We start from the raw sequence: 13,837 nt of genomic DNA, 5'->3' as shown, positions 1-13,837 counted from the left end.
TCCCCAGATAATTTCATATGTGAAAATCATGACCTTCCAATATATCTTAAAGCCACAACTCCTGTTTCCTTGTGCTAGTACATATGTAATAGACTAAAGACAATAGTCTTTTGGTCATTCTGCAGATACTGACTGAGTGCTAATTATGTGTGTCTCTTGTGATGGGTGCTGGGGATATACCACGTTTTGGAACATGCAAATGAGCAGGAGATAGCACAGCCTGGTGAGAGAGGGCTCAGAATTCTGGAGTCAAAGAGACGTGGCTTGACTTCTGACTAAGCCATGTTTTCGCTGGTGACTCTTTGTGGACACCTCTTCAACTTACTGGAGGCTCAGTTTTCTCATCTGAAAAATAGGTTGAGAGAGTTTTTCTCCCTGTTTTGTTAAAAAAAATGCTGGTAAAAAGCACTGAGCAGGGAGCTTACTATTTATTAAGAAAATTGCTTAAAATGGTTAACTATATTATTATAAGGGCCACTATGTTATTTTTACAGTCCAGAAATGGCCCATTTTTGGAAAATGGAGGCTGTTTTCCTACACCAAGGAGAATTTAAAAAGCATTATAAGCCAGAGGCTGAGTAAACCATATTTCTTAGAATAATGTGTATAAGCTTACCAAATGGAGCCAGCTGTCACAAAAACGATCCAGAGTTTGTTTTTTTTTTAATACTTAAACTTCTGATGGCCAACTGGATGCTTAATCCAGTAGCCGGACAATCTTCTCTACATTGCATTGTTTACATATTTTCCTTAGACATGGGTAGTCTTATGAAGCAAATCCTCCAGTGTGCACGCGCTCAGAGCTGCTTTCTAACTTCACTTCCGATAAATGTATTTTTTATAGACAGCTAGCTAGTGACAAAATTCTAAATGGTTTAGAAGAAAAAAAAAAACAAATGGTAAATAGCACTTACTGGTTTTCTTATTAGAAAAGAAAATGCACGTTTCTTGTGAAAAACACAAAAGAAACACAAAAAGAAGAATATAAAAAAAATCCCCTCTAATCGCAATGACCAGACATAGTCTGTCTTTTCTGTGTGTGAGCATGCATGTGCGTGTAGGGCTTTGTATGTATACACATAGAGCGTTTGTTACTATACTGAAACAGAAGTCAGCAACCTCTTTCTGTGAAGGGCCAAATAGGAAATATGTTAGACCTTGGGGGCCATGTCATCTCCGTCACAACTATTCGATTCTGCCGTCAGAGACAATCTATAAATGAATGTGGCTGGATTCTGCGCCCTGTGAGCTGGATTTCTCCCCCAGCTCAGAGTTTGCTGACTCCTGTACAAGAGCCTCATGGATAGTTAGAATAGATGATTCAACATAATTATATTACAGCATCATCAATAATTATATTTTGTTATAACATTTATAAGGAAAAATTATAACTTTCAAATCCTGTAGAAGATTTTTAAATTTTATTTTAAATTTTATTTTCTTTAAGTAATCTCCTTACTGGGGGGCTGGAAGTCACGACCTGGATGTCAAGAGTCACCTGCTCCACCGATGGAGCCAGCCAGGCACCCCTTTCTATAGAAGATCTTGTAAAGGGTTGTCATGTTAGTGCATAGTTTGAGGAGTGAGATGTAAACAAACAACAAGCAAGCATTCAAGAAAAACAGTTTTCTGGACATCAATTAAAAAGGCGAGGACTCTTGATACTGCTCATAATTAAGTGTGCCCTTGTGTTGCTACCCCACTTCCCTGAATTCCTCGTGTGGTTGAGGGAGCAGCATTCCCATGGAAGGCAGGGAAATGCTGCCTATTACTCCTGGCTCTGAGAGTCTTTGTATTACATGAATAGTGTGAATCCAACTCTGCTGCAGCTGCCCCCAAGATCCAGTAGCTTTCTCAAATAATAGCATCATTTGTTACTAGATCGTTCAAATGGCGGGGGTTGGGGGGGAAGTAGTCCTTGAATTGATTGCTTTGTGTTTAATTCTGTTGACACATAGAGGCAGGGGTTATAGGTTGTGCTCTGGGGGAAGCTAACTCAGGGTCAAATATTAGCATTTCGGAGGTTTATTAGGAAGTGCTCTTGGGATCAACACCTGTGGACAGGGGTGGGACAAAAGCAGGATGGGGCAGAGGGAGAAGCTGGACTGTACTGCATTCTCACCACAGGCCTCAGTGGACCCCATTGGAAGCTCTGGAGATGGGGAGGCCCCGCAACATCATCCTGAGTTGGAAAGAGGGGGCCTGACCTTTATAAACTGGTGTTGACCCGTTATTGGCAGAGGCCGCTCCTTGAGGGGCAAGGCAGCTTCCCTTAGTGGTCTTTTCTCAAAGGGGGCAGACAACCAAGGGTTGCTTCCTATCTATACTCCCAGCAGCTAGGAGAGGAAGTCCTTCATTCCTGAAGGAGTCTATGAGTGGTGCATTGGAACATCTACTATCTCATGGGCTAACTCCAGATGAGAAACTAGCCCAAGGCAATATTGTGCTCTTAGTTTGAAAAATCAATATAGTAATGTTTGGGGGGTGTGTGGAATTTTAACTCTGGTTTAATTAAGCCATTTGGTTTAGTAATTTTGTTCAGTCATCCCGTGAATATCAAGACCTGCAAACTCTCTATGTGCAAGGTCCTGTCAAGTACATGTAAGTTAGATACAAAAACAAATTCAAGACATGGGTCTTGTCCTTGGGGAGCTTACAGCCTCTTTGGAGAAGGCAGAAATTTGAGATACAAGGTAAGACAGTGACAGTATTGGGGATGATATAGCAATTCTTGGTCCTAAGAACCACAACCCACGTGCACGCAAAAGCATTCCCATTGTACTTTTCTAAGCTGCTACCCTTTACAAGTTTATTAACAAATCGCATGAGTAATAATCATGGCTCAGTTTCTGCTTCAGGGAAGCCTGGAGTCATACATAGAATGGAGATGTGTGGCAAGACTTGGAGATTGGTATCACGGCCAAGATTTATTATCTCCAGTAGACACTTAGTTATCTGAAGGTCCCATGTGCCAGCGAATCCAGCTTTCAATACCATGATCTATAACCTTCACTGGGGTGTCACTTTCTTCTTCCCCCAAGGGTTGTATATATTTTACCAGCATATTATAATACATAGCAGATATTACTCAAGGGCCCCATTGAATAAGAATACTATATTAAAAACATACTTTGACTCACAAATGGAGCACAGCTTCAGCTCTTTTTCACCTGCAAGTTAAAAATGAGATCCCTGTACAATTAAAAAGCCGAAGAGGGACTTTATACTAGCACCTGGAGGGTTGTGGACCAAGTTCAAGATTATGAAAGAGTGTTTGTGGAATTTAAATGAGAGCAAAAAGGATCTCATTCAGAACAAATAAATGCCCAAATAACCACTTCAGTGTGACACGTATGCAGGGTATATATGACTACCTGGGGCTTTATAGTTTTTAGGAAATACTGGACATCAAATATCATTTTCCCCGCAAAGATAATTCTGTTATCAGTGGTTTTATTTACTCATTTGTTTATTTATTCATTCTGTCATTCAATACAGGGCTGCTGTGTTGCCCATCACCGGGCAGCACCACTGATATCATTGTCTATGTGGATGCTGCCCCTGGAGCTGGGCAGTACACAGCCTGCACAACTGTATTGTGTGGCCCCAATTCAACAATATATACAGGGTGAGTATGTGCCAGGCACTGTGCTGGGCACTGAGAGCAAAGTGGTGAGCAAGGTGGATTTGGACTTGCCCTCATGGAGCCTTATTTTAGATGAAGTCAGACAAAAAGAAAGTAACCATGAACACCAAATAAATACAAATTGAGGTAAGTCCTATGGACTGTAGGAAGAGGATAGGATGTGGACCTCTAATAGGGAGACCTGGACTGGCAAGTAAGAAATCCTGAGGAAGCAACATTTCAGCTGAAGCCTGAAAGGAAAGTGTGTTTGTGGATGTGAAAACTGAGATAGGGAAGGATATTTCAGGAAGAGAGAACAATGAACAGATCAGGAAGGAGTATGAGATAGCCCATGAATTGAACCAGACCAGTGTAGATGGGGTACAGAAAGGGGACGGGGAGGAGATGTGCCTGGAGCTGCAGATTACAGAGCTTTGACGGGTTGTGTTGAGAGTTTTGATCATCAGCCTAAGAAATATTGGAAGACAGGTGTTCTGTGCAGAAGAGTGACCTTCAACAAGATCATGCTTCCTTATTATAGAGAAGACATTTGACACAGACAAGAATGCATATGGTTGATAATATGGGGGCTGTTCCAGAAACACAAGTGAGAGATGATGGTGGCTTGTCCCGGGTAATGCCAAAGAAGATGAGAAGAAGTCGACGGATCAAAGAGATTTTCAAATGAAGTGTCTTCACCTAATCTAATTCTGCTTTTGCTAGTCGGTACCACTGAAGTATTTTGACTTCCGAGTACTCACTCTCACATAACGTTAGATATCAACTCTTGTGAGTGACTCTGTGAGAGGCAAAATTATTTGATGTTAACATCAAAGACCATTGCAATCAAGTGTTGGGTTTGCCGATTAATATGCCATGTAGCCAATAAAATAGTCATTCCCCTTTTATTTACCAGAAGCCTATCCAACAGCCTAAAATTTAATCCCTTCTGTAAAATGTAGTACCGACTCATTTGGGATTGCAGTGAAAATTCAGAGAGACAATCCATAACTAAAGCATTTAGCACAATGCTTGCCATGCCGTAATTATTGTTAGCTACTCTTTACTACTGCGACTAGTCATACATGTGTTAGAGGTTTAAGGGAAGAATTAATCACATCCTTTTTCCTCTAAATTGAGAACCAAAATTTGAGAAAGTAGGTACAGGAGTCAAGCCAAGAGAGATGAAAATACTTGTTTTATTACTGATATGGCTAATTTCAAGAAAATGGATTGGCTTTTCCATCCATCTCTGCCGAATCTAGCAACTGGTACAGCTCACCCAAAGAAACCTGCACATCGAAATTGCTTGTTTGCCTCCATCAGAGACAGAGAGGGTATGAGCAAAGCCTGGACCCTGTCCCTGTCCCAGGTATGCTTCCATCATGGCAGAACAAAGCAGAACACTCTCACTTCTTAGGTGAGTCACAGAGCAGAGGAGTTGAGAGCACAGATCTTGGAGTTAGATGTGTGAGTGAACCTGGCTGTGCCATTCATTAGCCAAGCAGCAAACCCCATCTCTCAATGTTCCTGTGACAGTCTCCTCATCTTTAAGAAGGGGACTGTAATAGTAGCACCTCCCAGGACTGTCACGAGGATTGAACAGATGAAAAGGTTGCTGTCTGGCACAGAGAAACTCCAGTAATAGATGTTTGCCATTATCAGTATCTAAAAAAAGAATACAGAATACAGAAAGCCTGGCACCCTCATGTTTCTCCAGTTGCTCCTACCAAAGAGGTTACTCTTCTTCCCAAGGAGAAGAGCAAATGAAGAGTAAATACTTCTGAAAGAGAAGTGGTCCCATGCATGTTCTTTCTCCATGCTGAACACTAAGCAGAAGGATGTAAGGTTTACCTCCCCTATATTCTATCACTTGACATGGTGAGGTTTGAATCTATCCCATCCCTGTAGGTCCCTGTGGCCACCTGGAGAGAAGAGCTTTGTCAGATTCATCATATATCCTTCCCGTAACATAGGGCAATGCACTGTGCTTTGCATCCAGTCAGCACTCAATCAATGCATGATGGGTTTGAACACAAGCATCTTTCTCTGAGAGATTTTGTTTCTGATATGCTAAACTGTGAAGGGCTAAGCCTGGTGGCAAAATACAGACCCTGAACAGGAAGTGTGAGTTTCCACTTGTTTGCTCCCTTTCTTCAAAACAATCCAGGCTTCTGGATCCTGACTTTCAGGACCACCCTGAAACTGCAGGATATCTGACAGGGATGAATTTTTTTTTTTTTTTTTGCACAGGGCAAACACTTTTTACATTTACCCTCCTCATGTCTGCTTCTCTTCTAATCTAGAATTACTGGACTTATATGTCCAAGGCAGAAACAAAGAATTAGAAAAAAATTATTGTAAGATGAACACCTTGATTTATTTGCTCCCTTCATTTGGAAATTAGGTTTAGCTAAATATACACATAGAGGAAAGATTAAATAAAATATGTGATAGCAACTAGGCAATATATTGTGAGGCCAGTAAATATGAAGATTGTGTAGCTATGTAGAAAACACAAAATAATATTCAGTAAAGTAGAGTACCAAACTGAACGTATACTATGATTCTAATATAACACATTTCCTTCATTGTTCTTGTTACTCTCTGAAATTTTTTGTTCGCTGTTTATTCTTTGCCTCCTTCAACTGCCATGTATGTTCAATGGGATTTTGTCTATTCTGTTTGTCTCAATAATTCCATGGCCTTGTGGCCAGCTGGCCAAATCTGACACACTGCCTGTTTTGTAAATAAAGTTTTATTGGAACACCACCAAACATGTTTCCATATTGTCTGTGGCTGTCTTTGCCCTGCGATGGCTTACCTGAGCAGTTGGAACTGAGCCTAGGCGGCCCCAAAAATCTAAATCTTCTACTATGTGGCCCATCATGGAAAATGTTTGCTGATCTCTGGCCTAAACCACTGACTGACACATCTTGGTGCTTAATAAAACTTATCAGAATGAATGAGTAAATAAAGGAATACGTGTAAATAAAGAGTGGAAGAAAATGCAGATAAAGAAAACCATGTATGAGAGGGATAAAACTATGCTTGAAATTTTTTTCTTTTGAAATCCTGTACTGTTAAACAATGGCATTCTTTAAAACAAAAGGAGGAGCAAATTTTTAAATGCAATACTACGATCTTTGTAGATCATTGGAGAATATAGTTTTGAGGTCTGTGGTTCATGAATTGCTGCAACTCTAGATTATTGAGCTATTCACTCATGTTTTCATTCTTAGTTTAAAAGCAAAGCGCCCTCATTACTAATTATCCTTCTAATTGTGAGTTAACAGTGGGGGAAGCCAGTCCGTGGGGATTACTCGAGAGGCTACACCACAGCAGACTCTGTGGGTTGTTCAAACATGAATGGAACAGACCCAACTTGTGTAGTAATGTAAATAATATTTACCAAACTGGTCATTTATCAGAATTAAATTGATCCAAGGCCCCATGAGGCTTGGTTATCTCAGTCTGTATTCTAGACATAGCATTTACCTGATAACTCACAGAGCCCCCAGGCCAGCTCCATCCTCTTTAGCTGGGTTCTTCTTATACTGGCCTTCAAAAAGAGTCTTCTTTGTTTAAAACTCCATCTGTTAACCAAGAAAAGAGTGATAAGCATATACATTTTTAAAAGATCAAGAGAAGAAAATAGGAGAGGGGACATTTTGTTTGTTCCACACAAGGACGAAAATTGGTCTCGCTCACTGACTCCATCCATCTCCATGCTCCTGTGAATCTGGTTGGCACTTTTATAACTATTTGCTCATTTGCTTAACACTCCTTCAGGGGCCTTTCCAACTAGTAGCACAAGCCAAAAGAGGAAAAGCAATCTATTCACCAAAAGGATGCATTTTTAAAGGACATTTTGCATACTCCATTTCACAAAGAAACAATGGTAGTCAGAGCTCTGGGACATTAATTTTTCATAGGCAAAATATTCATCTTTAATGCACATGGCCATAGGTTCAAAAAGTAATGTTATGCTTGTGTATGTTGGCTGGAATAATGCTATTCAAGACTTCCTCCTAGTTCCCTGTTGCACAGGAGTTTTACCCCACTGTGTTCAGTGTTTTCCTTTGCATTTCAGAGCCCTGGAATCAAATGTAATTGAAATTGCATGCTGGATTTTGGTAGAGGCATGTGTTTGTGTGAATTTACATGCATCTACATCCCTAATTAACAGTAGTGGCATTTTCTCTGAAGTAACTCAACAACAAGGTGCATATTATTTGACCCTTTTTTGCAAAAAGTCAGTACAAGATCACAATGCCCCAGCAAGAACCTCAGCTACCTGAGTGACCTTATTAAATATGGCCACCCCATTCTTCCTTGACCTCCCATTTATAATTAATCATTAAAATGGCTAGATTAAGCAGAATCCAATTATGATGAAGGCACAACTTGCCTCTTTGGGAGAGAGAATTGAAATGCCTCTTAAGCTGGGGGAGATCCAGCTCTTGGTAAAGGTTCACTTCAGAATTGACCTTTATTGAGTGGAAAGGGGAAATGTCTTCATGCGAACAGAAAAGACAGCAGCCCCAGTAAAATAGCACCAATGTACTCAGACACACAGAGGTTGAAGACACCAAGGGAGACAATGGGAAGGAGACGCAGAAAGTCACACCAACAGAAATGGAGCAGGGATGCTATTTGTGAATCTGCTTTATAAAATACATATTTACTTAGGCCACTAACATATCCTTCTACACAATTTCAAATGTAGGATATCCCACAAGCCTCTCTTTGCTCTCTATCTAAAGCTACAGGAAGTTCAGCAGCCGTGTACTCTGCTTTTATTAGGTTGAGTATATCCAGATGATTTTAATAAAGTTTTAAAAGGACATTAGTTTCCTGCTCTTTCAATGAAAACCACTTGCAAGATGAATTTAAAGCAATAGATCTATTTCTTGTCAACACATGCCCCTTTTATGCAAATATGTCACTCTTTTATAATAGCCAACAAAACAACACACACACACACACACACACACATAATCATCAACTGCATGCAACATGGAAGAGAAATGTCACTGTTGTAAATGTTTAAAGATGAAGAAATGGAGAGTGTGTTGGGTGCCATGGTATGCCGTCCAGATTCCCCATCCAGGAATGAGGTTCTTGTTACCTCAATTGCTGTAAGCTCAGAGTCTTGACACTGGAGTCCCTGTCTGGGAAACGTTAGCCAAATAGTGTCCTGCCCTAAGTCATGCCCATTCTCTAGGGATGGCTCGCAATCCAATAACTGGTCAATATGTGTATGTGGATGGGAGAGCAGGGAGAGGTGCATGAAGGGCTGGCTCCTTGACATCAGGTGACCTGAGGGCCATTCCAGTGGGGAGCGACTGAGGCCTTGCTGTGATTACATCACACTTCAACATCTCCTTGGGCCCAGTTCTGCTTCTACAATCTCCCATAGGGTTTCACCTTGAGAGCATTGCATGCAAATCTCCACCTCAGAGCCAATTTCCTAGGCAACCCAACCTAAAATAGTGAAGAATATTCCTTCCCAATCTCTCTTTGATTTTATTTTTAACTTGTTATCATGGAAATATGCAAACATACACAAAAGTCAAGAAAATAATCTAACTCATCAGCCTTATCAACATCTTGCCATTCCTGCTTCACCTACTCCTTTTTTAAAAACTGCATTCTTTTAAAGTAAATCATTTTACCTATAAATATTTCAGTATGTATCTAATAGATGAAGATTTTTCTAAAAGCAAAAACCACAATGCTATTATAACATATAAAATTAACATATAAAAATAATTCCTCAAAACCATCTAAAACCCAGTCTGTGTCCAGTATTTCTCAATTGCTTCCTTTTTTTTTTTTTTTTTTACAGGGCACAGTGATTTGTGAATTTTTATTCCCACTTCCCACTTCCAGAACTCATCTTTAGGTCATCATGACTCCTCGCCAACATGCCTACCCTGACCTTCTATCTGGTCTTGTCTGTCCCTCACCTCCCTCTAAGGAATCCTTTCCCACTGTTATCAAGTCAATTTTGCTAAGGTTCAGCTCTGTTAATATTTCCCACTGCAAACAGTGCTATTTCTCTTAAGTATGGCCTATGGAACATTAGTCTGTCAAGTGCTTTTTAAGAAAGAAAAAAAATAAATAGATATTCTTTGATCAAATAAATCTGAGAAATGCTATGAGTTTTATTCCCTTATAAAGCACATCAGCCTATTCAAGGCTCCGGGCAGTCCTATAGTAAACGACCTGTCAAACCTTTTAATCCAGTATTTTCCAAACCTATTTGGCCATAGAACACTGTTGAACCCTGGTTGACATCCAACAGAAACTGTGCTCTGTGGAAGACCCCTTGGGAACTGTTGACTTCCTGGAATGGCATTCGAGATCCTCTTAGCCTGACACAGCCACATCCTCCAAGTACTAGGTCTTTCTACTTTTCTTCTTTTGTCCTTTGGTTCCCTCCACCATAGACAGTCTTTTTGTTGAAACCTATCACATGCTTGAAATCCCAGATTCTCCAAGAAGCCTTACACAAACTTCCCAGCCAGAGTCAATCTTCCTTTGTCTGAGTTCTCAAACTACCTGTGTAATACATGGCAGCCGTAGAGGCCTCAGGCTCTGAATCACTGTTTTGTAGGTTACCAGCAACAGGAATTTCTCATTTTAAAATGGGAATAATGTGGCATTTGCCCCAATAGAATTATGTTGTGGGTTAAACAAGAGGATGAATGTGGGTGCGATTAAATCTAAGATATTAAAGGCAAGGACTGTATAGAATTCATCTTTGTAGTTTCTGATGAGTCTTACACAGTTTGGAATACAAAAGATCTTTATTTATGTTTGCAGAATTGTTACACTCGACTGTTTAATAGAGATTCTGGGTCATGCATTACCTTCATAACATATTGATGAGATAAACTATTTGTGCTTTTGGAGGGGAATTCTGTGTTTTAGGGTATGATCATTCATCCTAGTTGTACCCTTATAAACCGGATGGGCTTTGGAAGGTTACTTATCCTCTCTGGAGCTCAGTACCCAGATGTGTAATATTTAAGGGATTGAGCTAAGTCAATAAGACTCAAAAAAATTATAAACATGGGGTGCCTGGGTGGCTTAGTAGGTTAAGAGTCCAACTCTTGAAATAAGTCAAAAAGAGAAAGACATGTATCATATGATCTCACTGATATGAGGAATTCTTAATCGCAGGAAACAAACTGAGTGTTGTTGGAGTGGGGGGTGGGGTGGGAGGGATGGGGTGACTGGGTGATAGACACTGGGGAGGGTATGTGCTCTGGTAAGCGCTGTGAATTGTGCAAGACTGTTGAATCTCAGATCTGTACCTCTGAAACAAATAATGCAATATATGTTAAAAAAAAAAAAAAAAGAAGAAGAAGAAGAAGGTAGCGGGAGGGGAAGAATGAAGCGGGGGAAATCAGAGGGGTAGACGAACCATGAGAGACGATGGACTCTGAAAAACAAACTGAGGGTTCTAGAGGGGGTGGGGGTGGGAGGATGGGTTAGCCTGGTGGTGGGTATTGAGGAGGGCACATTCTGCATGGAGAACTGGGTGTTGTGCACAAACAATGAATCATGGAACACTTCATCTAAAACTAATGATGTAATGTATGGGGATTAACATAAGAATAAAAAAAAAAGGGAAAAAAAAAAAAAAAAAGAACCTTACGGGCGCCTGGGTGGCTCTGTTGGTTAAGCGACTGCCTTCGGCTCAGGTCATGATCCTGGAGTCCCGGGATCGAGTCCCGCATTGGGCTCCCTGCTCGGCAGGGAGTCTGCTTCTCCCTCTGACCCTCCCCCTCTCATGTGCTCTCTCCCTCTCATGCTCTCTGTCTCAAATAAATAAATACAATCTAAGAAAAAAGAAAAGAAGGGGCACCTAGGTGGCTCAGTTGGTTAAGCGACTGCCTTCGGCTCAGGTCATGATCCTGGAGTCCCGGGATCGAGTCCCGCATCGGGCTCCCTGCTCGGCAGGGAGTCTGCTTCTCCCTCTGACCCTCCTCCCTCTCATGCTCTCTGTCTCTCATTCTCTCTCTCACAAATAAATAAAATCTTAAAAAAAAAAAAAAAAAAAAAAGAGTCCAACTCTTGGTTTTGGCTAAGGTCATGACCTCAGGGTCATTAGTTGGAGCCCCACGTGGGAGTCTGCTGAGTATTCTTTCTCTCTCCCTCTGCCCTCCCCTGCTCACGCATGCTCTCTCTCTCTTTCTTAAGTAAATAAACAAATCTTTTAAAAAAAATTCTAAACCACCAAGAAACTTTAAAAATTAATTCTCCCACGATTCGAGATACTTAAAAAAAAAAAAAACAGCACTAATAATCAATGGTGTTCCTATTTTTTCCAGTCAAAATGATATTAAAAAAACCTGATGATTTTGCTTGCTTGTTCAGTCTTACCACAATGAGTGGACAGTCTTCCCCTGGGATTTCTCTAATATTGAACCATAGCACTTGGAGACAGATTGTGGCCTTCATTGATATGGCAGGAACATATGTGATGAGTAAACATCATCTAGACAGATAAGGCAATGAGAGAATGGAGTCAGAACAGTGATCTGGGCAGAAGGAACTGGTATATAGGCCCAAACACAAGAAAGATCTGAGGAAATGTGGTCCTTTGGGGAACTCTGTGTGTGTGTGCACATGTGTGAATGCAGCAGGCACTCACACCACATAACAGTATAACATTTATTTCTAACTATGTGTTGAGGTCAAAAAAGTTTGCTCGACATGACTCCAGACTTCAGGAAGCTTTCTTATAAAGGCCTGCTCTGAGTCACCATAGGAACCAGGTGGTAGACATTCACAGAGCAGCACAAATCCATCTCTCCCACTAAAACTCGGGGTTCAAGGCAGCATGTTCTGTTGCTGTTATGTAAGACTCTACTGACAAGTTCAAGTTGAAAGAAGGACTTCCCTCAGAAGATCAGCAACAGACTGCTTCAGAAAGATGTATAGACTTAATGCATCTCCTGTTGGACAGGGGCAGTTCTGGGCCGTGTGTGTGGTGTGAGATATTTGTGGTCTCCTCAACTTCCTGTGGCTCAGTTGCTTTTTTTGCTCAGCATCTACCATGGGAGAGCCGGACCCACCATCTGTGCTGGGAACTTCAAAGATGTGTTTTGGTTTACATTCTGTTACAATGAACTCAATGCAAATTGTTTTTATGTTGTTTTTAAAATTTGTTATTTTACTTGTTTTTGGAAGGGAGAGAATAAGGGGAGTGAACTAGTACTGTGTTAGCCTGACTGGGAAAAAAGAAGAAGAAGATCAACAGATGTTAGTTTTGATTCATTGTTGTCTTCTGTGGGAATGTAGTTTTTACTATTTTTCACATTCTATTTGGATCCAGATTTTTCTTGGTAGGGAAAATGCTAAATTTCCACTTAGATAAATTCACTTTAACAGTGGCAACTTGCCATAGACTCCTCCTTTCTTTCCTTATTTATTTCGAAATAGCAGACACTTCCTTGAGCTTCAGGCTGAGCTGAACTTTGTTGAATGGTCTTTCAAAGGTCAACTGAAAGGCATTATTTCTCATGGAGGAGAAGGCTCTCAGTCAGAGTTTAGAGTGAACCAGAAGAGACCTTACCATGAATTTAATCCCATTCCTACTGATTTTGCTGGTAAGGCAGTCAAGCTTAAGAGAAGTGATGTGAATTGCCCGCGCACACTGGTGACAGAGCTAGACCTAGGACCAAGCGCAGGAAAACCACACAAGGCTCTTCCCATTTGGCCTCACTGCCTCTTCAAATGCTTGGCAATAGCTTCTCTAAGATGCAAGTTTCATGGAAAACACTAGCCATGCTAATGACATAAAACTCAACATACACTGTGTTATTGGCAAGCAAATTTCAAAAGTAATTATGTTGTGAAATTGGATGTTTTATTTATTGGTTAATTAAATTTATTATTACAGTAGGAGTCTTCAGAGAAAATTGCTAGTTTATTAAGGGTTTTTACTGTGATAGGTAATAAGGTAGAAGGAGGGTCCCTAAAAATAATCAAGGTTTCTGATACTTAGAATTTTTTTCCGTTAGAATTATAATTATTGGAAGTATGTAAATTATAATCAGAGGAATGATCCAAATCACTGGCTGGAGTTTGAACTGAGGAAGGAAAATTTCTAATAATTTAGACCAGAGTTTCTTACCATCAGCCCTATTAACAGTTTGGACCAGACAATTCCTTGTTATGGGGGGGCTAACCTAT

General features: G+C 40.5%; 1 long non-coding RNA gene across 1 annotated transcript in view; it reads right to left on the bottom strand.

The window, feature by feature from the left end:
* LOC118006035 overlaps nucleotides 1–12,042 on the bottom strand; it is a 156,916-nt gene extending 144,874 nt beyond the window's left edge. The window contains exons 1-2 of the long non-coding RNA XR_004677923.1: nucleotides 12,023–12,042; nucleotides 7,124–7,221 (exon numbers count right to left, since the gene is read on the bottom strand). This is a non-coding gene — a long non-coding RNA (uncharacterized LOC118006035). The remainder of the gene's footprint in view (nucleotides 1–7,123; nucleotides 7,222–12,022) is intronic.
* Between the last annotated feature and the right edge of the window lie 1,795 nt (nucleotides 12,043–13,837).

This window comes from Mirounga leonina, unplaced genomic scaffold, assembly GCF_011800145.1.
Source record: "Mirounga leonina isolate KUSES-001 unplaced genomic scaffold, KU_Mleo_1.0 Mir_94, whole genome shotgun sequence".
Lineage (NCBI taxonomy): Eukaryota > Metazoa > Chordata > Mammalia > Carnivora > Phocidae > Mirounga > Mirounga leonina.
The sequence above is the reverse complement of the archived record's forward strand: the minus strand, read 5'-3'. Positions and strand labels throughout refer to the sequence as shown.